The following is a 26,483-nucleotide window of genomic DNA, read 5'->3' as shown; positions in this document are numbered from 1 at the left end:
CTTGGTTGTGCAGTTTGGTGGCTAACAGCACCCAGGACGAGATGACTGGCACAAAGCCAAGCATCCCCCCCCCCTCCAATCCCGCAGCGTCTGTCCTGAAGATAAACGGGATTGCAATGGCTGGTTTCCAGGGGCTTGTGTTGACGAGCTCTGTCAAACATCACACATCCTTAGCAGAGAGGAATGTTCTTGCCGAGAAGGGCCAGCAGCGTGATTGATTGCTCCTGCTTGTAAGGGAACCTCACCGAGATCAGAGCAGAAGGAAACTGGAAGAGAGGAGCCATATTCGCTTTTTCTTCTCCACTCCTCCCAGCTGCAGGTAGAGGGCCAGCGAAGCCCGCCCTTCTTCAGGGTTTCCATCAGCAAGTCTCTGGGTTGTCACAGACCCACTCATGTCCCATCCCGTTCTCAGTCCCCCCCACTCTGATGCCAGGGCCCTGTGATCTCCACGGACTGCAAGACTCGGTAAGCACGTGCATCTACATAGGTCTAAATTGGCTGCTGTCTAGTGCGTATGAAGTAACTCCCTCACAGTTCCATGCCTGGTCTTACGTAGTCCTTTAAATGTCATGCTGTGTGACAGGCTCACCAGGCAGAGTGGTTGCGGGGTTCTTCAGTGGGAATGGGTCAGCTGTGCCCAGCTACGGAGCAGCTAGTAGGCTTCTACCAATGATTGAGCAGGATTCTTGAGAGGTGTCAGAGCCTCTGTGGACGCGACACTTGGAGAAGTGGAAGAAATGTTTTTCTTTTTTTTTTTTTTATTTCCATAAGAAAATATTTACCATGACAGGAAGAAAACTGTCATCACAAATAAAGCAACAGGAGAAGCCGGGAAAATGCTGGCTGCAAAGTGTATATTGAAGTGTAAGATTTTATTCCCGGATGACACAACAAGGGAACGCTTTAAGAAGGGGAGGAGCTGGGCGTGGTGGCACATGCCTTTAATTTTTAATTCAATTTGATTTAATTTTCTAGCACTTGGGAAAGCAGAGGGAGGTGAGTCTCTGTGAGTTAGAGGCCAGCCTGGTCTATGTAGCGAGTTCCAGGGTAGCTAGGACTACATAGAGAGAACTTGTCTCAAAACCAAATAAACAAATAACCCCCCAACCTCCCCAAATGCATTGTTCTCTGTCCAGCAGAAAGGGATCTAGGATACATGCTACCTGAAGGTACTTGGGCCTGGGCTAGGCTTGCAAGGATAGCATATGGGGTGAGAGATCGGTGTTGCGGGGTGCTGGGTACTATTGCCTAGGTCCTGCTGAGGTCTAGGGAAGTGGGTATGGACACTCCCCTCCTCAGCTTTATTCTGCAAGCCTCTCATCTGTCCTACACTTGCTGGCCAGCGGCAGGAGGGTCCAGCCCTGGACTCCAAGATTAAGAGACAGACAGGATCCTTAGATATGATATCTGGACACTGGTCACTGTTCCTCCAGGAAAGTCATATGATGGTGGTGGGTAAACTGGGAAGGAGTCATAACGACTTGCAGGCTTTGCCTCAGTGGACTACTTTCCACCTCAGACTCCATTACTAAAGCCGTGTGCGTAGTTGCCGCTGACGCACGGAGCCTCACGTATGACCTCTGTAGGAGGCCACAGGGAGCTTTAATTCGGTATGCCGCAGCAACAAACTAACCACAGACCGGAGAGAGGCGGTGTCTAGGAATACAAATCTCCAGCACGCTGAGTCTTTCACATCTGGGTGTGAAGGACAGAGTTTTAAGTTTTCAAGGGACGAGAGAGATGAGATTGATTTCTCGGGCTCTGCAGGCGACTGGATCCGGGGACTCTAGAGGACAATAAAAATCGGTGGCTCCCAGCTGTAAACTAGCACAGTGTTTAACCATGGCCTGGGCACTCCTCCTGGGAACCTTGTCTCCTTTGGATGACATGTGGTATGCCATCAACGCGACATAGTCATTATAGTTCACTATTTAGGGAGTAGGCTAGAAAAGATGAAAATGGACATTTTCAGCAGATTTTTCTGGGGGGTGGGGGGGAGAGTGATTTCGATCCGTGATTGGATGCATGGACGTGGAGTCAGCAAAGGGTAAAGGGTGGAATATATAAACATTCAACTTACTTCATGGATGCGTTAGTTGCCATGATGGATTGGGGCAGGGGGTGTCATAATATTTTAGGGGGCAATCCCTCATTGACATTTCTGAGCATGCAGGGAAAGGCTGCCCAGGAGGGAAAAAGAGTGAAGGGAACATGACTGGCTCCGTGCCCTAGAAAGTCTATGGCAATAGGAAGAAGTTAGCTGAGGTAAGTTAGCATAGAGAAGGAGACATACTGGACCCCTGAGCAAGGCTGGCCTGTAATGGAACATGCACAGAAAATACGTGCTGGCTCGGAGTTTGCGGTTGCCACTCTGGGATGAGCTGCTGCCACCGGGAGTTTGATGGGTTTCTGCTTAATGCTCTGGGACCAAGAGTCACCTTTCTTTCCGATGCCATGGAGAGCCAGGAATCTGGCAAACATTCTGTCTCTGGCTACAGAGTTGTGTGTAGCACCAGCTACACTTGAGACCCAGCCACACCCTCTGTTCAGGATGACTGTGAGTCCCAGAGAGAAACAGCGGTGACTGGTGAAGCGTCTTTGTGGTCTTGGGAGGCTGACATTACACACTGTCCAAGTGTCCCTGGTTTACTCTGTTCTTTCTCACTAACATGGAGTGAGTCCTATGGGTCAGGACTTGGGCCTTTGTGTACCTAACGACACCAGAGAGGCCTGGCTAGGCTGGCAAGTCAGCTGTATGTAGAGTCCTCTGGAAACTATGGCTTCAGGTGTAGCAGCACAGCCTGGGCACTTGGATGGTTGATCTGGACCGTTAGCTTGATTGGCTGAGAGATGCTCTCACGACGTTTCTGAGTGTGCCGGAGGATTAAATCCTGAGGGCTCCAGTCTAATGAATGAATCAATTCCTGGACAGAGTCACAGTATAACTCTGTCATTGTTTGTAGATGGTGACGGTAGGGAATGTGGCCTTGAGGGCCTGGCGGCATATCCTGGAGGGATGCTACATCTTGTTCGGGCCCTTTTTAATGTTCTCTTCTCTCTTCTTCCTGTCAGAAGTGAAGAAAACTCCATTACTCTACCCTACTGCCACTATGAGATTCTGCTCAAACACAGGGCCAGACATCCAGAGGTTAAGTCCTCGGAGACCATGAGCCCAAAGAAGTTCTTCCTCCCTTCAGTTGTCTCTGCCTTGTGTTTGACCACAGTGATGAGGAAGGGATGAAACAGGCATTAAAATAAGGACACAGATGTTAGTGTCACGATGACATTTTCTCTGAGAGCAGCCAAATTCCCCATGAGGACTTTAGCCTGGTCCTGCAGAGGTCACAGGAGGTCCTACAAGGTTGTCTCAGTGTATTTCCAGGGATATGTACATACTGTGTGTATATGTCTTTCCGTGCATGCACATGAGTGTCTCCAGACAGCACAGGCTCCTTGGAGGCTGCCACTGTGTGAATCTCAGAGCCCAGTTTGTCTTGACCCTTGCAAACACTTAAGCATCTACAATGTAGACTCGCATGTCCTGAAATCATATCATCATCTGACTCTGCCTGTCTTGATCCACCCTGAGTTACAGAGCGAATTTGTTGTTGAATTTTAATCACTATTATTTAATTCATATCAAGCAGTTCCAGAAAGGAAAAAGATGACTGCCCAAAGAGGTGTAAATCTGATACCTGACTGATCTTTTAAGAGGGGATAAATACAAATATCCTTACTTTTGGCATTTATAAATTATTTGCCTCATAAGGACAAAGGCATTTGACATTTTGGCGATATGTGATGTCTGCCCAGTGTCAGGGTACATGGCAAACAATTAGGTAGGGTATGTAATATATGCACATGTATGGGTACTCATGCAAACACACACACGCACACATACACACACAAATACACACACACACACACAAATACACACACACACATATCCCACTTGAGTTCTGTCCTTATGACACACATGATAGAAGTAGAGAACTTCCCCTTCAAGTTGTCATTGACTTCCACATACACTGTGACACCCACGCCAAAGACAAACAAACATGAATGAATAATAATAATTCAAAATAAACTTTTTCCAGCCCTCTGCTGGGGTCAAGCTTCCTGTAGACCTTCCTTGTCTTTGCTTCTTCCTCTCACTGTATAGTGTAGTGATGAGGTGTGGTGTAGAATAGTGTAGTGTAGTGATTACTGTAGTAGTATAATGTAGTGGTGTAGCGTTGTAGTGTAGTACAGTGTGGTGTAGTATGGTGTGGTATAGTTTAGTGTGGTGTAGTGTAGTGGTGTGGTGTGGTGTAGTGTAGTGTAGTGTAGTGTAGTGTAGTGGTGTGGTGTGGTGTAGTGTAGTGTAGTGGTGTGGTGTAGTGTAGTGTAGTGGTGTGGTGTAGTGTAGTGTAGTGTAGTGGTGTGGTGTAGTGTAGTGTAGTGTAGTGGTGTGGTGTAGTGTAGTGTAGTGGTGTGGTGTAGTGTAGTGTAGTGTAGTGGTGTGGTGTAGTGTAGTGTAGTGGTGTGGTGTAGTGTAGTGGTGTAGTGTAGTGTAGTGTAGTGTAGTGGTGTGGTGTAGTGTAGTGTAGTGGTGTGGTGTAGTGTAGTGTGCTATAATGGTGTAGTGTAGTGTAGTAGTGTAGTGTAGTGTAGTGTAGCATAGTGTAGGGTAGTGTCCTATAGTAGTGTAGTGTGCTATAATGGTGTAGTGTAGTGTAGTGTAGTGTAGTGTAGTGTAGTGTAGTGGTGTGGTGTAGTGTAGTGGTGTGGTGCTATAATGGTGTAGTGTAGTGTAGTGTAGTGGTGTGGTGTGGTGGTGTAGTGTAGTGTAGTGGTGTGGTGTAGTGTAGTGGTGTGGTGTGGTGTAGTGTAGTGGTGTGGTGTGGTGCTATAATGGTGTAGTGTAGTGGTGTGGTGTAGTGTAGTGGTGTGGTGTAGTGGTGTGGTGTGGTACTATAATGGTGTAGTGTAGTGTAGTGGTGTGGTGTAGTGCAACAGTGTAATGTATTGTATGTAGAGTAGAAGTTGACCTGGGGGTTGGGAGGGGAGCTCATGTTGCTCCTAATCTTCTCTGAACTTCTTCTTGCCTTGGGTGTGACAACTCCCAGAGGTACACCCTAATTCCTCCAAATAAACTCTCTTGCTTTTCCTCCCTGAATCCAGGGCTCATTCCTGATGCCTCCACTGTGATCCTGTGCCAACCTTGAAGACTGTTGTTTGGTTCATCTTTCAGTGTTTTTAACAAATTCCCCCCACTTTTCTCAAAAGTTAGGCAAAACAGAAGCACCCTGCACCAGTCCTTCAAGCGACCTGGGCATGTGAGGCAGGCACATAGCATTCTGTCACAGATTTTCCTCTGCTCCCTCAGAGCTCAAGAACAGAGGTCTAGTACAGCCAACTAAGGCTGCATCTTCTAGGCTGGAGCAAAGACTTTAGTCAGCTTTCCCGGGCTTTGGTTCATAGCTTACCTGATTGGAAGCGCTTTTGTATTTCAAGGCTTACAAGTTGGTTTGTTTGATGTGTGTGTGTGTGTGTGTGTGTGTGTGTGTGTGTGTGTGTGTGTGTGTGTGTGTGTGTTTCAAGAGATGGGTTCTTGTAGTGCCTACCCTGGCATTCTGTACATGTTCCCCAGTAGAAGTGTTTGAGAACCGTGTGATCTAATCCATGTAGCAGTCTACATCCTCATGAAGCATCACACATCCTTAGAGAGCTACTCATCCGCAGGAAGCTGCACACACCCCTTTCCTGCTCCTATTAGCATTGGAACACAAGGTCCAGTTTTGCCTCTTCGGTGTTCTGGAGTCTGATGCCGGACTCAAACTAGAGGCAGGGACCTAGTGTCTCAGCGAGAGCTGTTAGGAGCCGTGTTTCAGAGTCAGCTTAGGCCTCTGGAGGAGGTCAGCACACAGTCAATGCTGGGGCTGTCTTCATAGGATAGAGCATAAAGAACAGAGCTCAGAGCCCATGGCCAAAGAGGCTGAGAGGGAGCCTGGGCATGCTTGGCCTCAGCTGCACCCTTGTTCTCTGTGTCTCCAATTCTTCCCACCTTAGATCTGTTTGAGCTGCCTCTTAGGCTGGACAGTACTCTGAATTAGAATTAAGTGCAAGAGAGGCTGGGCTGGGCAGTGCCACCACTGCCCCTTTTGAGAACCCTGGTTCTGTTTTTTTTTTTTTTTATGATGTAAACCTTAGAGGCAGCTTCCTCCTGGGGAGGCAGGTCCAACCTCTGCTAAGAGCAGGAAGCCAGCTAATGGCAGTGGCTTTCTCTCCAGTTTTTCCATGTGTTGTTGACAGGTGCATATATATCTTAAGCCAGAGTGTGATGTGTCCTTACACCTGCATGTGTGTGTGTGTGTGTGTGTGCTACAACAGTGCAGCTCTTACATTCCGTGTGTGCATTCAACCCTGAAGCCCTTTTCTGTAGTGAGAAATGATCTTAGAAAAAAGAATAGATGAAAATAAAATCCTTAAACTGTCTCTCCTTCTCTTTTCTTTTTAGCATGCTAATCTACCTGAGAGGCTTAGCGGGACCCCGGGCATAATCAAACCTTTAGCCCAGCGAGAGCTCTGCGCTACAGAGCCAGAACAAAGTGATTTATTTAAGTGAATGACCGCAGCTTTTGGGCCTCAATGATGTCTGTTTTTAAGCCCAGTCTGCGATGAATTGAGGTCTACGAGGGAAATCGAAAGCTTTTATGCTGGGTTGAGAGGGGCTCGCTCTCACCTTGTTAAGCTCGTCTCTCTAAAAGCCCATAACTTACTTTCAATATTGTCCAATCGCCTTCCCCTGGAAGTGGAGAGATTTCCATTCTGTCCCTATGACACATCCAAATAAACACACTGCTTCGGCCATTAAGGCCGTTGATTTTGTTGAACCAGAAAGAAAAAGGCAGAATAAGAATGAGAGGCGTGGGTGTCCTGTGTTCTTGAGCTCCTGGTGTATTGATGTGCTTGTGCCCAATGGGTTCTTTTCTGAATGTCCTTGGGGACTTTGCCTGAGTCTGGATGGACAGTTGGGAGCTCACGCCACTGCATCTGCATCCCTTAAACCTTCCTGTTCCAAGTCTGGAGCTACTGGGGACCTGGGACTTCTGACATGGGACATGACTTCACAGGGACATGACTTCTGACCAAGCACTCACCCTCTGAACTCTTCTCTAGGTCTGATCCGAGACTTGAGACTGGTGGGCAGTGTACCTTGCCTTAAAAACAAAACAAAACAAAACAAAACAAAACAAACAAAATTCTTTTTGTATAAAAGGAAAACCCCACAGTAGGCAAGCTGTAAATCATGGCAGCTACCTGGAGGAAGATGAAGACCAGAAGGAGAAAAACCATTCCTTTTGAATTAGAGCAGGGAGGTCGACCCCACAGTCCCAAGCAACCACACCACGGGTTGAGGAGCTTTCGAGAAAGAAGCTCAAAGTATGAGGGAAGCTTATGGTGTTGGGGAAAACATTCTTTGGAACGAGATAGAAGAAAAGCAAAAACTATGAATTGCAATTCCGGAAGGTTGGGTGACTTATGGAGCTTGAATGTCTGAGGCTCTGTAAGTCAGCGTGCTGGCAGCTCGGAATTCTGGGAAGGAAGAGTATATCATCTCATTAAAGGGATAATTATCCCTTCCTACTCCTTAGCATGGTTTTAAGATGAACCCACCTTCCTGAGGGGTGGTCCCTGGCCAGATGATTAACCTGTCCAATCGGATTAATTTTGTTATGCTTTGGGTAGCTTGACTTGTTAGGGTCCCCTCCCCCCAATTCCTCCAGGACTGAGAAATGGCTTTCCCTAATGCATCTCCTCAGAAGATATCTCTCTTCCTTTTTAAGAGCTAAGCCAAAATCGTTAGGAACTGATCAGGGATCAGAGCCACCAAACACTGGCTTCAGGCCAGGGCAAGGGACAAGGGCATTCTCAGTTTATGCTTAGGACGCAGATTGAGTCCTCATCCTTACCTGTCCCATCTCTATCTCTTGTCCTTGTTATTAATTCATAAGGTAGCCCCAGGGTTCATTTAGAGAATTGGGGTGATGATGGAATCTGGAACTTTGTCTTCGAATTCCTGATGCGTGGTGGCCATGGGTGTATAAAGGTCTCTTGCTGTCCCTAAGCTTGGTGCAGGGCTCTGAGAGAGAGAGAGAGAGAGAGAGAGAGAGAGAGAGAGAGAGAGAGAGAGAGAGAGAGAGAGAGAGGGCAGTAGTCAAGGAAACCTTTGAGGGATAGGGGCTGATGAGCAATGAGCTAACTGAGGAGCCTGGGAAGTCTCTACACCCACGAGGAGTCAGAACTGTGGCAAATGCCTTCAGGACTTTAGAAGTTGATTAAAACCTTATAGCTATCAAGACATGCTTATTCCGGGACAGCTGAATTATGGTCAGAGACAGAACTGAGATGCAATGGGTCCTGACTTGGTGCAGTGGGTGGTGGATGAACACACACTTTCAGGCAGCGTCTGAGGGTTCGAGCCTCAGGCACACTGTTCCTTGGTGATAATCTTTAAGTTCTGATGGTTGCTCGGTGAACGTGAAGACAGTTACTACTCAGTCTGAGAATGTCAGAGGCCCAGAGCCTGTGACAGGTGTGGCCTGCCCCTGCCCCTCTGCGGCAGAGAATGCCTCATTCTGCAGGAGATGTCTCTGCCTGAGGAACCTTCCAAGACAGCCCAGGAGAGGTAGGCCCAAGGATGCCCTTGAGCTGGGAGTCTCTGTCCTGGCACCCACAGATAACTCCCAGTGAAACACAGCAAAGTCATTTACTGTCCCGCAAGTTTTGATTTCTAGGATGCCCATATTCAAATAAAACTTTTATATATCTCAATAATTATATCACTAGATCTTAATCTGGGTAATTAAAATTCAATAGGACGCTCCCAAGTATCTAACAAAAGCCCACAAACCATTTTAATGGCCACAAGCTGTTCTCTGCAGGGAGATACCTCACCAGGAGCCAGGAGAGCACTTCTTCAGGGAGCACTCAGACACCTGAGGGAAGGACTTCTGCAGGGAGCACACAGTCTGCCAAGGGCAGTGCTCCTTTTGTGAGATGACGGCGTCCACAGAGAAAACAGCCTAGGTCATAACCATCTGTCCTGCCAAGGACAGTGCCTGTACCAGTGTTGGGCAGAGGGAGATGAGCTTGGGGTCGTGGAAAGCACTTACAGGACACAGGAATCGCAGAAGGTGAACCAGCTCTGGGACAAAAGGCTGCCCTGATACCTGGTCAGGCCCAGGTTTGGGCTGGGAGGACAGCCTTGGTATGAGAAGTTCCTCAGAAGGACTCAGGAGCACATGGTAAGGAGGTATGGGAATCTAGCCTGGACTAGGACTCGGGTCAGGGGTCAGACAGGATTCAAGGTCAGCCAGAGGTGGATTCACTCTCCCCCAAGTAGCTGTGGAGAGGGGTCAGGGACAACCCTGGGCCATGCCTGGACTCTCACGTCTGCAGAACATTCAGGCCACATGTTTTCCAGCCAATGAAGAACTGTAGGGGAACCATCTCCTACAGTTGTCAGAATCAGAGATGGATGGGGCTCCCGGCGCTGTGCCCTTACTCGTCTCAGCGTTTGCTCTCCAAAGCTCTGTGCGAGAAGCAGCCCCAGACACACCCCATGCAAAACTATCCTCGAACCCAGCAGGACCCACTGGGCCCTCTTTACTTCCATACCCTTTGCCCTCAAAACCCACCTGCCCACGGTGACACTGTAGGGAATGGAGAGCCATGTGTGTGGCTAGCTCCTGCTGGCAAGCGAAGGGCAGGTGCTGCCCCGATGGCCTTTAGACTCAATGCCTTTACAGAGTATCCCGAACTGTGTTAGCTGTGTGCTCAGGCAGAATTGCTCATTTCTGTGTCTGTCTCTGTGTGTGAGCCCTTGGAGCGTCCGCAGGAGCCTAAAGTGTGTATGAGAAGCACTGACAGCTGGGTGCGCAGTGGATGTTAAAGATGCTTTGTTTACTGTATTTTTTTTTTGGTTGTTGCTATTGGATACAGTACAGTGCTACTGCTGTTAGCATATAAGAGTGGCGTAGCACTCAGTCAGGGCCGTTACCAGCACGTGTGTTCTAGTCCGTATTCTGCTGTAGCAACACAATACCACAGACGGAATAAGTGACAAAGGGATGAGGCTTATTTTGGCTCAGGCTCTGGCTTCTTTCTAGTACAGTCTGGAGGAGCCACAGGGCATCCCATGCAGGGTCCTGTGGTCCCTCTCTCTCTTCTCATAAAGCTCCCAGGATGCATGTATGAATTCCACTCTGCTGGCTTTATCCATATCACTGAAAGCCCCACCTCCAAACACTGTGGTTGGATCAAATTTCTACATCCCCAATACCTAACTCTTGGGATTATCTTAGCATATGTACTTCTCTGGACATTCAACCATGTCTAAGCCAAGAAGACAGGGCCTTGGACTTTGGTCAGCTAGTGGGTGTCAGTTGTGTATAGCTTCGAGTAAGGCATAACAGCCCAGGTTCTGCCACGGGGCCAACAGGCTCTGTGAACCATTTGGGTGAGATTCCTGAACACACACAGTGTGTCAGAGTCAGTGATCAGTAGCAAGGGGGTGGGCTGGCCCAAGGGACCTGTGACAGGAAAGCATGGTGGGGATCTGGGAAAGAGGGCTAGACAGGAAGGGCGGCGGAGGGGTTCAGCTGTGAGGTTGGTGATGGATAGACTTGTACTGCCAGGCTCACACTGCCTCCAGCAGGGGGAGACAGTGTCACAGCAGGATCCCACAGTCCGGTCACCCTGGCTACACTAGGAGTCTGAGGCTGGGTTTTGCAAAGCCTTGTGCTTGTGCCAGGTGTAAAATGTGTTGTGGAATTCCTCTCTCCGGGGCAGGCTTCAGGTCTTTGGGGATACCTCCAGACCACCTCCTGGGAGCCGTTAGTGTCCCCTTGTCCTCCTGTGCCGGAGACAGACTTCCTCTCATTAAAATGTTACTCCCTGAGGAACCCAATGCAATGATATTTTTGCTTTATTTACATGAAAATCAACAGATGTTAGCAAGTTAATGTCATTTATTATATAAGATGTGATGACAATACGATTAGTATTTTTTAAACTGTAATTGTAAAATTGACCTTATTAAAATTCCACTTCCTCCATAATTAAAAAAACTAATTACTTCTAGTAATTGGACCAGAAATGACATTTTCAGTTCATTAATATTCAGCAAATTGTTTTTGAAGATGTTCTCGCATGACGCACTGTCAACCTCTAGCATTTCTGTTCATTTCTTATTTAAAAAGTCGTCTGGAAATAATAGTTAGCATTTTAACAAGGCGTGCACCCATGGATTGATTTTTGTAAATAAAGTTTTTAATTGCTAATTAATTTGTGGAGCTCTGTCCCTGTACCGCCTTCCTAGGCTTAAATGTGGTAAGGCCTCAGGCTGAGCTCAAGCTTGGGTCTGGCTGAGCTTGTCAGCAGCTTCACCAGACTGAGCCGGGTCACGCTCCACCGCTTCTGAATGCCACAGTCTAATTACTTGGTGTGGAGGTGGCTGCAGACCAAAATCACAAGTGTGAACTAGTTTTGTAATTAACTGAGCTCAGCTCAGAGGAATTTTAAAGAATGAAAATCAACTGTTCAGAGGGCCCAGGCACTGCCCTGGGAGTCTGGGGGTTCGGCTAGGTAGGGGTTGGGGCAGAGCTTTCTGCTGGAGAGATGAAATTCCTCCTGCTTTGTGGTCCTGATGTTGCCACCGAGGAACTCTTGACATACACTGGGATGGTTTCCTCGGGCGGAAGGGGTGCTTCCTTTGGTAGGCGGCTGGTCAGAGCAGAGTGGGGATGGGGTGGCTTCAAAGCAGGGGGCCTGAGTACTGCTAACAAGGGCATGTCAGGGTACCAAAATGAGGCCCAAGGACCTGAGATCTGGAGCCACGAGGAGGAGATGGATTCATGCCAGACCTCGGGCACAGATGTTTCTAGAGTTTCAGCAAGTAACAGGAGTTTAGGAAATGCCGGTTGTCAGGACGTAGCTTCTTGAATGCCACCATTTCTGTGGTACCAGACTTTCCCCTGGCCTTAGAACTAATACAGCTACTGATGGAGACATCTTTTTAGAGGAGGGCATGTAGAGGTGATGAGATATCATAACCAGGGACAGGGACTAGAGATGTCCTGGGCACTGTGGTCCAGTCTCGAGCCCATGTGAGTCCATGTCCTGTCTAGCCTTATGAGTGGGCTTGGACACCATGCAGCTATGGTGAATCCCATGAGACAGCAGGTGACAGAGCCTCCCCTCTGAAGAGCCATGACTCTAATCCAGGGGCTGGTGGAGAAAGGCTTCTCAGGGCTCAGCTTGCACGCATGCCCAGATTGGCACTCATGTATGAAGTTGTTTAATAATATACGTGCTGTGTTTGTAAACATCTATTGTGATTCGAGGCTCGCAGGTGTGTCGGCAGCTGCGTTCAGCTGCAGTGCACACCTGAGACACTGAACCACACCAGTGTGAACCTCTCTACTCCTGTGATGTGCACCCCCAGGTTAGGATAGCTCTTCTGCCTAGCAAAACTCAAGGAGCCTGTGTTTCTGACAAGCAGCTTGATGTAGCCCTTCCTGAGGGCAGACAGGGTCCAGAGATCAGGGTTGGGAACCCAGAGACACAACTCTTATACTAGTAGGTGACCTAGGAAGTTTTGGTGGGCGAGGCTGGGACCCATGCCCCCTTCATGCCGAGTGAATGTGCAGCCTCTGTGACCAGATGGTGGGCATTTAAATGCCTTTTAACAGGAAGCGGAAGCAATAGTTTACTCCAAGCTGTGAGGAGCGTGCACGAGGACAAATGGACACAGTGTTCTCTCTGAGAGTCAGGCAAGCCTACATTGCTTTGCCCAGACAAAGCCCCTCAGCTTTCTTGAGGCCATTGAGCTGTGGGTGAGGGAGGTTCACTACTCCTTCCCGGCCTTCTTCCCAGCATTTGTGAGTCAACCTCCCCTTGTACCGTTGGGCTGTGCAACCTTTGTGTCACCCGAGTTTCTCTGTGTAATCCCAGTGAGCCCACTGTTTTACTTGTTGGCCTTGGAGAGAATCATTCCTTTAGTCTGCTTCGCTCTCTGTCTGGGACGATGAGGAACAGGCACAGTGAAAAGTCACACAGCAGCCATGCAGTGAGCAACTCTCTACCAGAGGGTTCTTTCACCACGGTGTTCTCGTGAAGGACATGGGGCCAAGGGACCATGGCCCTAAACCCTCCAAACTGTGAACCTAAATAGGTAATTCCTCTCCTGAAGTTGCCGACAGTGACGCCAAAGCAATTAGTGCACGTTTTCGGTGCGTAGATACATTTTTAAGTATTCTTTTTTTTCTTCTTCTTCTTTTTCTTTTTTTCTTTTTTCTTTTTTTCGGAGCTGGGGACCGAACCCAGGGCCTTCCGCTTGCTAGGCAAGCGCTCTACCACTGAGCTAAATCCCCAACCCATTTTTATGTATTCTTAAGCTTCATAAAAACAGAGTCATGCTGCATTAAAGGGAAACAGCCCTAAGGTTTGCCTATATTGTAGAGATTATTAAACTTCTGACATTTACTGACGCGTCTCCTGCCTCTGAAGTACATTTTCATTAGTATATGGAACATTTCTTGGCACAAATACATAAATGTGTTCTATTTATTTATCCCGTGACAAACGGACACTCAGCCTTGTGCTTAAAGAACAGGAATCTTTGAGCATTCCCAGAGGCATCTCCTGATGCCCATGGACAGGAGAGTGTAGTGCTTAAACCAGGACACAGGATTGCCTGGACGTAAGTTATGCCCGAACTTACCTTGTTTGACAAGTACGGGTTATTTTTCAAAGCAGTTGTTCCAGAATTCTGCCAAAGGTACACACACGCACAGTTCCAGTTGTTCTCACATTCTTGTCAGAGCTTGACACTTTAAATTACGTTTTTATCTGTTCTTTTCATAGACAAGTGTGCTGGGTAGACATTCGACATGGTAATTTAAATTGGCCTAAAAATTTTATTGCAAGATATCCCCTTCCTTCCTTCCTTCCTTCCTTCCTTCCTTCCTTCCTTCCTTCCTTCCTTCCTTCCTTCCTTCCTTTCCTTCCTTCTTTCTTTCTTTCTTTCTTTCTTTCTTTCTTTCTTTCTTTCTTTCTTCCTTCCTTTCTTCCTTTCTTTCTTCCTTCTTCCCTTCCTTCCTTTCTTTCTTCCTTCTTCCCTTCCTTCCTTCCTTCCTTCCTTCCTTCCTTCCTTCTCCCTTTCCTCCCTCCCTTCCTTTTTCCTTCTTTCCTTCCTTTCTATTGCTTTCTTCTACTCTGTGGTATGTGTTTAGCAGTTGACTTGTAGGTCAGAAAGTAAATATTTATGGTGTAAGAAATATCTGTATGAAATACCTGTATCTTCCCAGGGTGGTAGAGGGTCAGAAAGTAAATATTTATGGTGTAAGAAATATCTGTATGAAATACCTGTATCTTCCCAGGGTGGTAGAGGGATTTCGTGTTCTCATTAGAACTTTCCATTTGGGAACTTTAATTTCTTCCAGCTTTGTCGGTTTGGTAGTGAGTCTGTGCTATGACCCGTTAGCCTTAGATTTTGCGTCTCTAACGAGAATAGCTCTCAGGACTGCTGGCCATTCACACGGCTTCCAGTATGGAGTGCCTGTCGGTTAGACTTTTGTCTGTTTTCTTTGGGGTGTTTGTCTTCTTATTATTAAGAGTACACACACTTTATCCTGATAAGATCCTCCAGCGTCCTTTGTCAGGCTTGTATTCATGAGCCCCCCTCCGCTCGCCCGTGTGTTTTGTTTGCCACGTCTGCCGATGAGCAGAAATTCTTCATCTCAGCAATTCTCATTTATCAACCTTGCCTGCTGTTGTTTGTGCTGTCTGCGCTCAGCGCGTAAGAGATCTCCACTTGCCCCGTCGTGATGATATTCTGCGTGTCTTTCTGTGTTGCATCTCAAATGAATCTTTATGTGTTGTGTGACGTAAGGGTGAAGGCGGATATTTTCCCCCTTGCAGTTCAGTCTGTCTTTGCCTCCTGTATTTGATGCTTCATTATGGACATAAGGGACCCGCTGGTCTTTGTATGGAGGCCACGCCTTTGTCATCGCCTCACTGCCATGAGTTTGGTTTTTTGCCGTGAAGTGTGCTCTGTTGGAAACTCACTTATGTACTCTACTCCAGTTTTCTTTTGATCAGTGTTGGCACGGGACATCCTCCCTCCAGTGTTTACTTAATCCCCATCTCTCCAAGGTGGGTTTCTGGTAGACAGCATGCAGTTGGCCCTTGTTTTGCATGGTTGACTTTTTGTCCATCTACTCTGGAAAGTCTGTTTTTTAACTGGAATATTTAGAGTATGGGTATTCAAAGTTGATGTGCTGAATTACTTTATTAAATAGCTAATGTCTTCTGTAAATGCCCCCTTTCTTTCTCTTCCTTCGCTCTTCCCTTCCCTGCCCTCCCTCCTTGTTTTCCTTTCATTGTCTATGACTCTTTCTTGGGTTTTCCTTGGTTTGAACTGAGTGTATTATCAGATTCTACTCTCTTTTCTTTCTTAATGTGCCAGTCACATTGTTTTAATTTTTAGGGCTTGAAATACTGTTTGTTTGAAATATTCATTCGTAATTAATTCAAGTCTGCTTTGAAATGACACTGACTATTATATAGACGACACGTGAGGGCTGCTCTGCTTAGGAAGAGGTGACCTCATCGAGGAAATGTTTCTATCAAATTGTGGACATGTCTGTGAGGCATTTTTGTGATTGTTGATTGGCGTGGGAAGGCTTAGCCCACTGTGGGCAGTGCAACTCCTGGGCAAGTGGTCCTACGTGGTATAAAAAAGGGAATAAGCTGAATGTGAGTCTGGAAGCAAGCTACCGAGCACCATTCTTCCCTGTTCTCTACTTCTATTCCTGCCTGCAGGTTCCTGCCTTGAGTTCCTGCCCTGACTTTCTTCAGTGAGGGACTGAGACCTAGGAGTTGTAGGAGAAAAGAAGTCTTTTCTTTCCCACATAGATTTTTGGTCAAAGTGTTTTATCACAACAAGAGAAACAAACTAGATATAGCACAAAAGCCTTATCTAAGTGACCCTGTTCCTTCCCCCTATGAGTATTGATAGCAACTATTTTACTTGTGTGTAAGCTGAACTAACCAGTTACTGCTATTACTTTGAATACGTTGTTGTCTGTTACCTCATAAAATATGAACGGTAATTAAGCTGATTAATAATTAATGAATTTATTGATTGATTTTTGAGGTAGAGTCTTATATTGCCCAGTCTGGCTTGGAACTCTCTCTGTTGCCAAAGATGACCTTGAACTTCTGATCCTCCTGCCTCTACCTCCTCAGTACCGGGATTACCGTGCGCACCACTACTCTAGGTTTTATGTGAGGCTTAGCATTATATTCAGGGCTTTGGGAATGCCAGACAAGCACTTTATCCAGTAAGCTAGATCCCTAGTACCATTTATTCTTTATTAATCCTCTTTATATCAATCCAATTTCTGGCCTATGTAATTCCCTTCTCTATGAAGAATTTCTTTTAACATTTTTGAATAGAACAGACTATTGGCAACAAATTCCCTCCATCTTTGGGCATACGAAAACGTATTTATTTCTCTTCCACTTTCGAAAAAGTATACTTAATGGAATTTCAATTCAAGGTTGGCAGGACTGCTCCATACCTGTGAGATCCTTGAACCTCCTCTCTGTGCTTACATGGATTCTGAAGACAACTCTGATGTCATCTTACTCTCCCTGCTCCATTAAATTCTGCACCTTACTCGACCCCTTTCAAAATCTATCTCTGTCTTTGACTTTAAGTAATTTGGATATGATATGATGGATGCAGACTTTTTGGCATTTATCCCATCTGGTGCTATTTTAGCTTCCTGGGTCTATTTCTTGCTATCTGTCATTACTTTTAGAATATACTCAGTCATATTACTTCAGGTTTTTCTGAGGCTAAAGCCTTCTGAGTCAAGGAAATTGTATTCAGGCTACGTCTGTGGTCTGTTGGAGTCTATCTTGATTGACGGTGGATGTGGGAGGGCCCAGCCCACTGTTGGTGGCACCATTCCCTAGGCAGGTAGGCCTGGACTGTATAAGAAAGCTAGCTAAGCATGAGCTTGGGAGTGAGCCAGTAAGCAATGTTCCTCCACAGTCTCTGCTTCAGTTCCTGCTTGAGTTCTTGCCCTAACTTCCTTCAGTGATGAACTGTGACCTTGAAATAACAATAACAAACAAATAAACACAAAGCACCATTCCCAATTAGCTATCTCTCTGCTTCCTACTTGGTGATCAGATGTAAGCTCCCAGCTCCTGCTTTAGCACCACAACTGCCCGCCTTCTGCCAATGGTCCCCAACATGATGATCATAGACTCTAACCCCATAGGATTTTGAGTAGCAATACACATTTTCTCCTTTAATTTGCCCTGGCCATGGTGCCTCTTTGCAGCAATAGAAAATAACAGAGACACTTACACATGCTAGATTTCGAGTTTACAGTAACACTAAAATAAATAAACTTAAGTACAAAGATGGGCAGATATGTCCATAGAACAGGAATCACAGTGTCGATTGATTTTTTTTTGACAAAGTTATCAAAGCAATTAAAAGGGAGAAAATATTGGAACTGCACGATGCTCAATTACCTAGACAAACACATGCAGAAGCAATGAGACACTTCTAGTAGCCGATCTATGTGTGATGAACCTAGATGTCACCGCTCCTGTTGTAGAAAAAGAGAGAAAGAGGTCATCTTTGGCAACAGAGAGAGTTCTAAGCCAGACTGGGCAATATAAGACTCTACCTCAAAAATCAATCAATAAATTCATTAATTATTAATCAACTTAATTACTGTTCATATTTTATGAGGTAACAGACAACTTATTCAAAGTAATAGCAGTAACTCCAGCAAGCAAACAAGAGTAACAGGAATTGCTGGGAAGAGGACGTACCTCCTTTCTTCAATGGTGCTACCCCTTATCCTGGCTGGAACCATGGGAGCTTTTCTGCTGGTCCCTTTGTAAGAATCTTAATGGGGTCATGGAGAGCAAACTCACAAAAGTCACACTCCTCACACTATAACAGGGTCCCCCTGGGGTTTTAGTCTTGGATGTGTCTGAATGGAGCCCACAACAATGTTAAAATTACAACTGTAGTTCAGGTTCCTGTGGTGGTCTCTGTTGTGGTGATCAGGGTTCCCTGTACCACTGTCTGGTTCTCTGGTTTGGGCAGCAGTTGGCCCCATGGCAAGAGGAGTTTATGACTGCTGATTTGCACCTCTGCTTTCTCTCTTTTTCTACAATAGGAGCGGTGACATCTAGGTTCATCACACACGGATTGGCTACTAGAAGTGTCTCATTGCTTTTGCATGTGTTTGTCTAGGTAATTGAGCATCGTGCAGTTCGAATATTTTCTCCCTTTTAATTGCTTTGATAACTTTGTCAAAAAAAAATCAATCGACACTGTGATTATTTTTCTGTTTCTGGATTCCTGTTCTATTGACATATCTGCCCATCTTTGTACTCAAGTTTATTTATTTTAGTGTTACTGTAAACTCGAAATCTAGCATGTGTAGGTGTCTCTGTTATTTTCTATTGCTGCAAAGAGGCACCATGGCCAGGGCAAATTAAAGGAGAAAATGTGTATTGCTACTCAAAATCCTATGGGGTTAGAGTCTATGATCATCATGTTGGGGACCATTGGCAGCAGGCGGGCAGTTGTGGTGCTAAAGCAGGAGCTGGGAGCTTACATCTGATCACCAAGTAGGAAGCAGAGAGATAGCTAATTGGGAACGGTGCTTTGTGTTTGGTTGTTTGTTTTTGTTTTTTTGAGCTAGGGTCTCACTATGTAGCTCTGGCTGTCCTTGAACTGCTTACATAGAGCAGGCTGGCCTGGACCTCACAGAGATCTTCCTGCCTCTGTCTCCCCAGTGCTAGGACTAAAGGCATTGTGGCCTTTAGTCTGACTTGACATGGGCTTTTGAAATCACAAAGCCTGCTCCCAGTCCATACTTCCTCCAACACGGCCACACTTCCTAATCCTTCACAAACCATTCCATCACTCGGCACCAACTATTCAAATATATGAGCCTATGGCTACCAATCTGATCAAACCACTATGCTCCAACATTGCTTTAAAAAATCTTTTTTTTTTTTTACCATAAAAGGCTGTCTACGTTTTTATGTACATTTCAGAGTTAGGTTTCAGACTTTTATTTTTAAAGTTATCCAGACACATTATATGTAGCTCTGTTAAATCTTGAAGTCAATTTAGGGGAAGTTGACATCTTAAAATATTTAGCTGTTCAATTAAAAAATGTTATGTTTTCCCACTTTATTTTTTACATTTTAAATGTGTTTTGCTTCTTTTGTTGAGACTTGGCAACATGTAACAGGGTAAGAGTCCTTGATGAGAGTCCAGTAGAGGCTACTGGTGAAAGTGCAGCCCAGTTTCAGTAGAGACCCCAGGGTTTTAGAGATGCAGGCACCATGAGATGTTTTACCAGGACAGCAGCAACAGAGCTGGCCTGAGCCCATAACATAAGCTATGTGTCCTGTTGGTGGCATAGCCAGAGAAGTGGAGCTGCCCAAGTTCTTGGATGCCCAGAGGATGGTGAGTCCCAGATGCCTGACACTGAGCTTTATTTACACAATTGGGATTTACTTTTGCTTTGACTTGATTGTGACCATGCTCTGATATTTCTTCTTGGAGTAAGAGAACATATAACTTATTTTTGATTATGTAAGAACTGCCAGTGGAGAACTGAGAATAGGACCCCCGTTGAAGGAATCAGAGAAAGAACTGGAAGAGCTTGAAGGGGCTCGAGACCCCATATGTACAACAATGCCAAGCAACCAGAGCTTCCAGGGACTAAGCCACTACCTAAAGACTATACATGGACTGACCCTGGACTCTGACCTCATAGGTAGCAATGAATATCCTAGTAAGAGCACCAGTGGAAGGGGAAGCCCTGGGTTCTGCTAAGACTGAACCCCCAGTGAACTAGACTGTTGGGGGGAGGGCGGCAATGGGGGGAGGGTTGGAAGGGGAATACCCATAGGGAAGGGAAGGGGGGAGGGTATGTTTTCCCGGAAACCGGGAAAGGGAATAACACTCGAAATGTATATAAGAAATACTCAAGTTAATAAAAAAATAAAAGAAAAAGAACTGCCAGTGGAGAGGTTTTAGATGTTTTAGAGCTATTTTGAATATCTGAGAAGGACTTTTAAGGTATTTTAGAGAGGCTTTGAAGTTTGAAAGAGATTTTAGATGTTTTAAAGAGACTGAACTTTTAGGTTTAAATTTTAAAGACTTTGAGAGTTGCAACAATTTATATTTAGATATTGATATTAATATGAGATCTTGAGGGTAAACAAAAGCAAGGAAAGGATATAGCTTAATAGTAACATAGTAGTTTGTCAATTTGTCAAGGGGGTCAGTTTGTCCTGATTAGGTTTTTGGCAATAAGACACAAGCTAGAGTTATTTGGGAAGAGAGAACCTCAACTGAGAAAATGTCCCCACCAGATTGGCTTATGGGAAAGGATGTAGGGCGTTGTCTTGATAACTGATTGATGTAGGAGGGCCCAGATCACTGTAGATACTGCCACTCCTGGCTTCACTTTTATAATAAAACATGCTGAGAAAGCCACAGGGAGCAAGCCATTAAGCAGCACTCCTCCATGGCTTCTGCTTCAGATCATGTCTGAGGGCTCCTGCACTGCCTTCCTCATTGATGGACTGTTGCCTGGAAGTGTAAGGTGACATAAAACCTTCCCTCCCCATGGCTTTTTTGGTTATGATGTTTTATCATAGTGACAGAAACTCTAAGACACCCGTCCTCTGGGAACAGGGTCTTCTTCTATAGGTTGTGTGTAGCAACTAACATCCAGTCTTACCATGAGTGATCTGGAGCTAAACAGTGGCTCTTCTGTTCTGCTCACCCCTTTTGTTTTCCTCCCTCCCTCCCTCCCTCCCTCCCTCCCTCCTTCCTTCCTTCCTTCCTTCCTTCCTTCCTTCCTTCCTTCCTTCTTTCCTTTCAATATATGAGTACATTTCATGTGTTTTAAAGGGATGCTATCTTTGGGAGTGACCCCAGTGCTCATACTATCAGGAGGAGGCTCTGGAGCAGGGATGGTAACAGCTGGGTCATAGCCACTTACTAAGTTATGAGATTGATTTAGAAAGCCATATCCAACATATTTAATTTTAATTAATTAGCTAATTAATTAACCAAATCAACGTTATACATGTACATGTTTGCTTGCATTTATGTCTGTGTTTCTGGGTTCCCATAAATGTCAGAAGCAGGCATGGGATCCCTAGGAACTAAAGTTTTAGATGCTTGTGCCACCAAGTGGGGTGCTGGGATTGATGCCAAAGTCATGGCTCCCTCCTCAAAGGGAGTGATCAGTATTTGAACAAACTCCTGAAAAGAAGCTGTAAGCAGAACTGGCTGACAGTTCTGTTGGCAGTACTGTTCAGAGTTGGAATGCTGCACTTCCAGAGGTGAGCTTCCTTATCTTAGGCTAGTTTTAGTCCCTGAAACAACCATTCCTTGACCAACATCCTATATCAATAGATAAAAACCTTTGGAATCGACTGCCTTAGATGCATTGCCTTTTACAAACCCAAAAGCTAAGAATGTCAGCAGAGAACATTCAAGGCCTATAAAAAGCCTCACCCACCTCACTGTTACCACCTCTCAGATGTACCCACCAATGTATTTTAAATTTGCCTTGATTAGTGGCTTTATTTCTTCTTTAAAACTATAAAATGTCACACACGTGCTCCCGTGCTGGGACGTAGAATTTAGGGTAACTTAAGTCTGTGCTCCCAGATCATGGTCACTCAAAATGGCTCCAGAACAAGCTCTTACTTTCTTTGAGATGAGAGCTGTGGCTTTTGTGTTAACAGATAGTTTATTATGAAGCCAAATTGAGTGACAGTATCCCAGGAAACACATAGCCGGGTAACCCCAGGTTCCATATTCCAATGTGGAAGCAGCAATGGTGGAAATTATAAATCAAAGCAATTTTAAAACACACTGGTGTGTACATCAGAGAGGTACTTACAGAGATACTGGGAGTCTCTCCTATAGGTCTCATAAGTTATCTTATAACATCCCTAGGGTTTGTGCAAGCAAGCTACTTTGGTCTGCTTACTTAATAAATTTTAAAAAGGTTTTTTTTTTTATCTATTAATCTCAGGATGTTATCACTGATATAAAGGCTGGCAAAGAATGGTAATTTTGTCAGCTTACACCAGCTCTACATTAGGCTCTAAACCTGCAACCTTCCAACCTCTCCACATCATTGCAGTTACAATTCTAATCAATCAATCAATTAATCAATCAATCCCTCCATCTTTGCAGACACAGGTTCTTTCCAGGAATTCTCACCTATGCTGGAAACCAGACCTAGATCCTCTGTAAGATCAATGAGTGCCTTTAACTATGGAGTCATCTCTACAGCCCTGCATCCAGGATCTCTAGATCTTGAGGAAGTCAGCAAAGCCATAGGTCACCCGACAAAGTCACTCATCAGACTAGCTAAGGATGTGCATGTGTACCCCCTCACTCAGCAGCTCCCCTAGGGCGAGTGTGCAAGAGTTTGTCTGTGTGCGCATATGTGCATGCACATATGTGTGTGCACGTGATTTGCTGAGACTGTGCTCTCCGTGCTCAGGAGGTGGATGATGCTTGCTGTCCTGTACTCTGGGGTAGCACGCCTTCTGAAAACATCAGCACCGCTTTCTTCACCTGCCAGGTCCCTGCTTCCTGGCTGGCCCGGGATGGAAGGTGAAGAACACAGGTTGTCTTTTGCAGAGTCTCGTGAAGCTCAGCTCAGAGGACTCCCACCCTTCGAGTCAACTGCTCCATGCATATTAGAGACACACTGTAGATTTCATCACAGCACAAGCTTGTGCCCCTGAGTTGCCCACTCTGCTGTACCCGACAGGTCTAATGACATGCATCCTTGTGCATGTTCTTGTTGCTCAAGTTTTTTCTTTGTAAGTCGCACATAGTGAGGTTTAGAACTCAGCCACAGAAGGTAAATAAAAATGCCCAATAAATCTGGAACATACCTTCAACCAGAACACCATATGCAAATGACAGCACAATTGCATTGTCACCCTGGAACACTGGCGGCTCGGAGGAGCTATTTAAACTGAGGTCTGTGTAACTGCTGTGGTGTTTTCTGGAGGCACAAAGGCAGTAAGCTGGGATGTGTGTGTCAGGCTGTGTTATCCAAAGCAAACCCCTAGCATTACGATGTGCACTTCAGTTCAAGTTTCCTTCTGCTAAATCATGCAAATGAAACCCAGGGACCCGTCCAGTCCAGGGATGGACTCTAAAGAACCATTTTCCAACTCATTTGTTTTATCCTATAGAGCCCAGCATTTGGACTGGTCCAGCCAGAGTCAGTTGCTCAGCCTGGTTCGGGAACACTGGTGCCTACTGTCTAGCCTGAATTTGCTAGATAAGAAGGTGGAAGCTTCCAGAACTGCTGTCATCTAGGCCTTGAAAGAAAGACAGGAATGATTGTGTGGGCCACTAGGGGATGCTAAAGTGGCTCTTAAAACGGGCTCTTAAAAAAGATGGTTTTTAGAAACGGCACACAGCATCCTCTTACAGTCGAAGGAAACTGAGTTTCTGCACAATGCCCACAGCTGCAGAGATGTCTTGGTCTCCTCAGTTGACACTGAAACAAAATACTATAGACCAGCAGTATGTTAATACCAAGTTTGTTTCCCCCAGTTCTGGAGACTGAAAGCTCTGGTAGGTGTAACAGCACGATTCAGCTCTTGGTTGACCAACAGCATCTTTCCTTGGTGGAAGGGGTAGGCAGCTCTGGGAACGTTGGACCCATCACTGTCCACCTCAGAGCTGAAGAATCAGGCCTGGAAGGAGAGGCAACGAGACCAACACAAAAGATGCCAGCATTCAGGATGACAGGAAATATCTCTCCACCAGAACTATCTGTGAGGGGCAGAGCATCTGTGGAGAAGCCATGAGCTGTACACACAGGAGGAGTGTACCATGTACACAACCCTCAAAGGTTCACCACTCAGGCCACGAGAGCTTACAGTCTTTCTAGCTCTCTAGCCCACTTTTTCAGGATCACCTTTCTCTTTCTTGGTAAACCTGCTCAATCATCACCAGGCCTCCCAGCATTATTCCTGGCCCAGTTCTTTGGATCAGGACACAAGTACCTGGAAATCTCAGTGGTTGCCTTCTGGATTCTGACCCACACCTCGAACAACCAGGATCCAGCTTCCAGACCCCACCACCTCCAGTTCTTCAACCTCCGAAGACCACTTCCACAGGTCTTAGGTTTCAATATAAATTTAGCTGGGGTGGGACATGAACGTTCATCCCAGGGCAGATCACATGTTCAGGGAGGAGGGAGGGTGAGTGTAGGAAGTGCAGAGTCACTTACCACTTGTCTGTTGACAAAGACATCTCTCCTATAAGAGAGTCATCGTCCGTCCGTTCCCTAAACGGCTCTAAAATGAAGTTAGAAGTAATTGTGGAGGCAAATGGTGTGTGAAATGTCAGAATGGCTAAATAATAATAAAACGCTTGCAATTAAACCCTCTGCTGCCCTCTGTTCCCACCTGGCGCGGTCGCACCAACGCTTTGCCCCAATCCCCGTTGACGTCTTGTGATCCGAGGATCTCATCTGTGAAGGTCCCTCAGAAAAACATCACTCTGTCTGGCAGCCAAGTGAAGTGTTTCTTTGTTAGTGTGTTCGGAATCACTTCATGATTGAATGTCCTAGCCAGGGGACCCAGAACCATCTTGGGGCTGTGTGTGGCAGTTTTCAGTAACAGAAGCCCGTGGCCAAATAGTTGGCCGTAGGCTGTGATGTCATAGAATGGTGGTGGCACTCCTCACATTCCTTTGCGGCAGGCAGGTCTCTCCCATTCTACATCAAGAGCATGTTTTTTGTCTTCCATTTCAAGTAATTTGCCATTTGCCATGGGATATGGAACTAATCAACTGTGGCTGCCTTAGCAAAGGGCTCTGTGCTTCTTAACTGTTGGGTTCTACAAATCAAGGGGATGGGAGAGGCAGCTATGGTCCATCCCAGGAACCAGACACAGCTTGACCTACTATGGTGGCATAGTAGTTCCAACTGAGGTCTTCCAAGGATGTCTGGGTGGGGCAGGATGGCTCTATGGTCCTGCAGTTCCTCAAGATCAATGACCCTTCTCAGGAATGTTGGCCCATTTCATGACTTGCTAACTCTGGAGGCTGAGTGATCAGTAAGACACATCTAACCTGGCTTTCATGGAGAGGCATTCACGCTGCCAAATCTCTGGGGGAGAAAACCACATCTTAAACTTTTCCCACTCTTATTACATTATGAAAAGCTTCTGGGTTGCGTTGTTATCTGGTGGTGCAGAGGGCATCAACATCTATGCAAGTATCCAAGAAATGTGTGGCAAGGTGACACCCTGGTGGCTTTTGGTGAGAGATAATTTTGGTGCCTTTATAATCCTTTTGGGTCACAGTGGTACAGGTGATCTGATTTTGACTGGCATATCATTATGGGATGTCTCAGGGTTTCCACTGCTGTGAAGAGATACCATGACAAAGACAACTCTTATAAAGGACATTTATTTGGTGCTGGCTTACAGGTTCTGAGGTTCAGTCTATTATTATCATGGTGAGAAGCATGGCAGTATCCAGGCAGGTATTGCACTGGAGGAACTGAGAGTTCTACATCTTGTTCTGAAGGCAAACAGGAGGAGACTGTTATCCTCAGGTAGCTAGGAGGAAGCTCTCAAAGTCCATGACCACAGTGACACACTTCCTCCAACAAGGCCACACCTACTCCAACAAGGCCACACCTCCAAATAGTGCCACACCCTGTGCCAAGCATATTCAAATCACCAAATGGGTTGTTGATGAAAAATTGGGTGAAAATCAAATTGAACTCCATGTGCACACAGTCCACTCTAAGTGCCAGATCTGGAAAACTTCAAGCTATCTATTGACTCTTGCTTCCATTTTCTTAGATGACTTTGAAGAAAATTGGAGACATCAGGTCATTGGATGTCCCTATAAGTAGAGTGTGCCACCCCAATCTCTTTTATCATGTGGTCAAAAGTTGTTCTCTACCATATGTTCCCAACAAGATGTATTGAGATCCCTCAAGGTCAAAACAAGGGAATCAATATGTTATAGATGGAACCTTAGAAATCACTAGCCAAAGTAAACCTATCTTCTTTTTAAGACAGTTATCTTAGATATGTGTCACAGTCATGAGAATCAAATTAACACACCCTTTTACAGAAGAGGAAACGAGTTCATGATCATAATGATAAAGAGGAGATCTGAGATTAGAACTTGGATTTCAGCCTTGGGTAGATCAAGGCTATGTGGTCAATGGTAGTAAACTGATATTCTCTAAGCCTTTGACATGTTTGCTTTACCTAGTATCCAGGCTTGCTAAGGGAGATGTTGAGCATCAGAGCCTCTGGTTGCAGTGGAGACACTGGCTTGGACCTTCCAAGACCCC

At 45.8% G+C, this 26,483-nt stretch overlaps 1 long non-coding RNA gene across 3 annotated transcripts; it reads right to left on the bottom strand.

Moving 5' to 3' along the window:
* Positions 1 to 17,344: 17,344 nt before the first annotated feature.
* On the bottom strand, positions 17,345 to 24,797 carry LOC102546882 (uncharacterized). 3 transcript variants are annotated; one of them, XR_015626171.1, is made up of 4 exons: positions 24,574 to 24,791; positions 24,396 to 24,462; positions 24,169 to 24,307; positions 23,687 to 23,856 (listed from the first exon to the last, which is right to left on the bottom strand). It is a non-coding gene; the product is annotated as an uncharacterized LOC102546882 (long non-coding RNA). The 3 variants fall into 3 exon arrangements; XR_015626172.1 differs by lacking the exons at positions 23,687 to 23,856; positions 24,169 to 24,307 and adding an exon at positions 17,345 to 17,678 and having other exon boundaries at positions 24,574 to 24,794; XR_015626170.1 differs by lacking the exon at positions 24,169 to 24,307 and having other exon boundaries at positions 23,599 to 23,856; positions 24,574 to 24,797.
* Positions 24,798 to 26,483: the final 1,686 nt, after the last annotated feature.

This window comes from Rattus norvegicus, chromosome 7, assembly GCF_021556685.1.
Source record: "Rattus norvegicus strain SHRSP/BbbUtx chromosome 7, alternate assembly SHRSP_T2T, whole genome shotgun sequence".
In the NCBI taxonomy this organism is placed as follows: domain Eukaryota; kingdom Metazoa; phylum Chordata; class Mammalia; order Rodentia; family Muridae; genus Rattus; species Rattus norvegicus.
The sequence above is the reverse complement of the archived record's forward strand: the minus strand, read 5'-3'. Positions and strand labels throughout refer to the sequence as shown.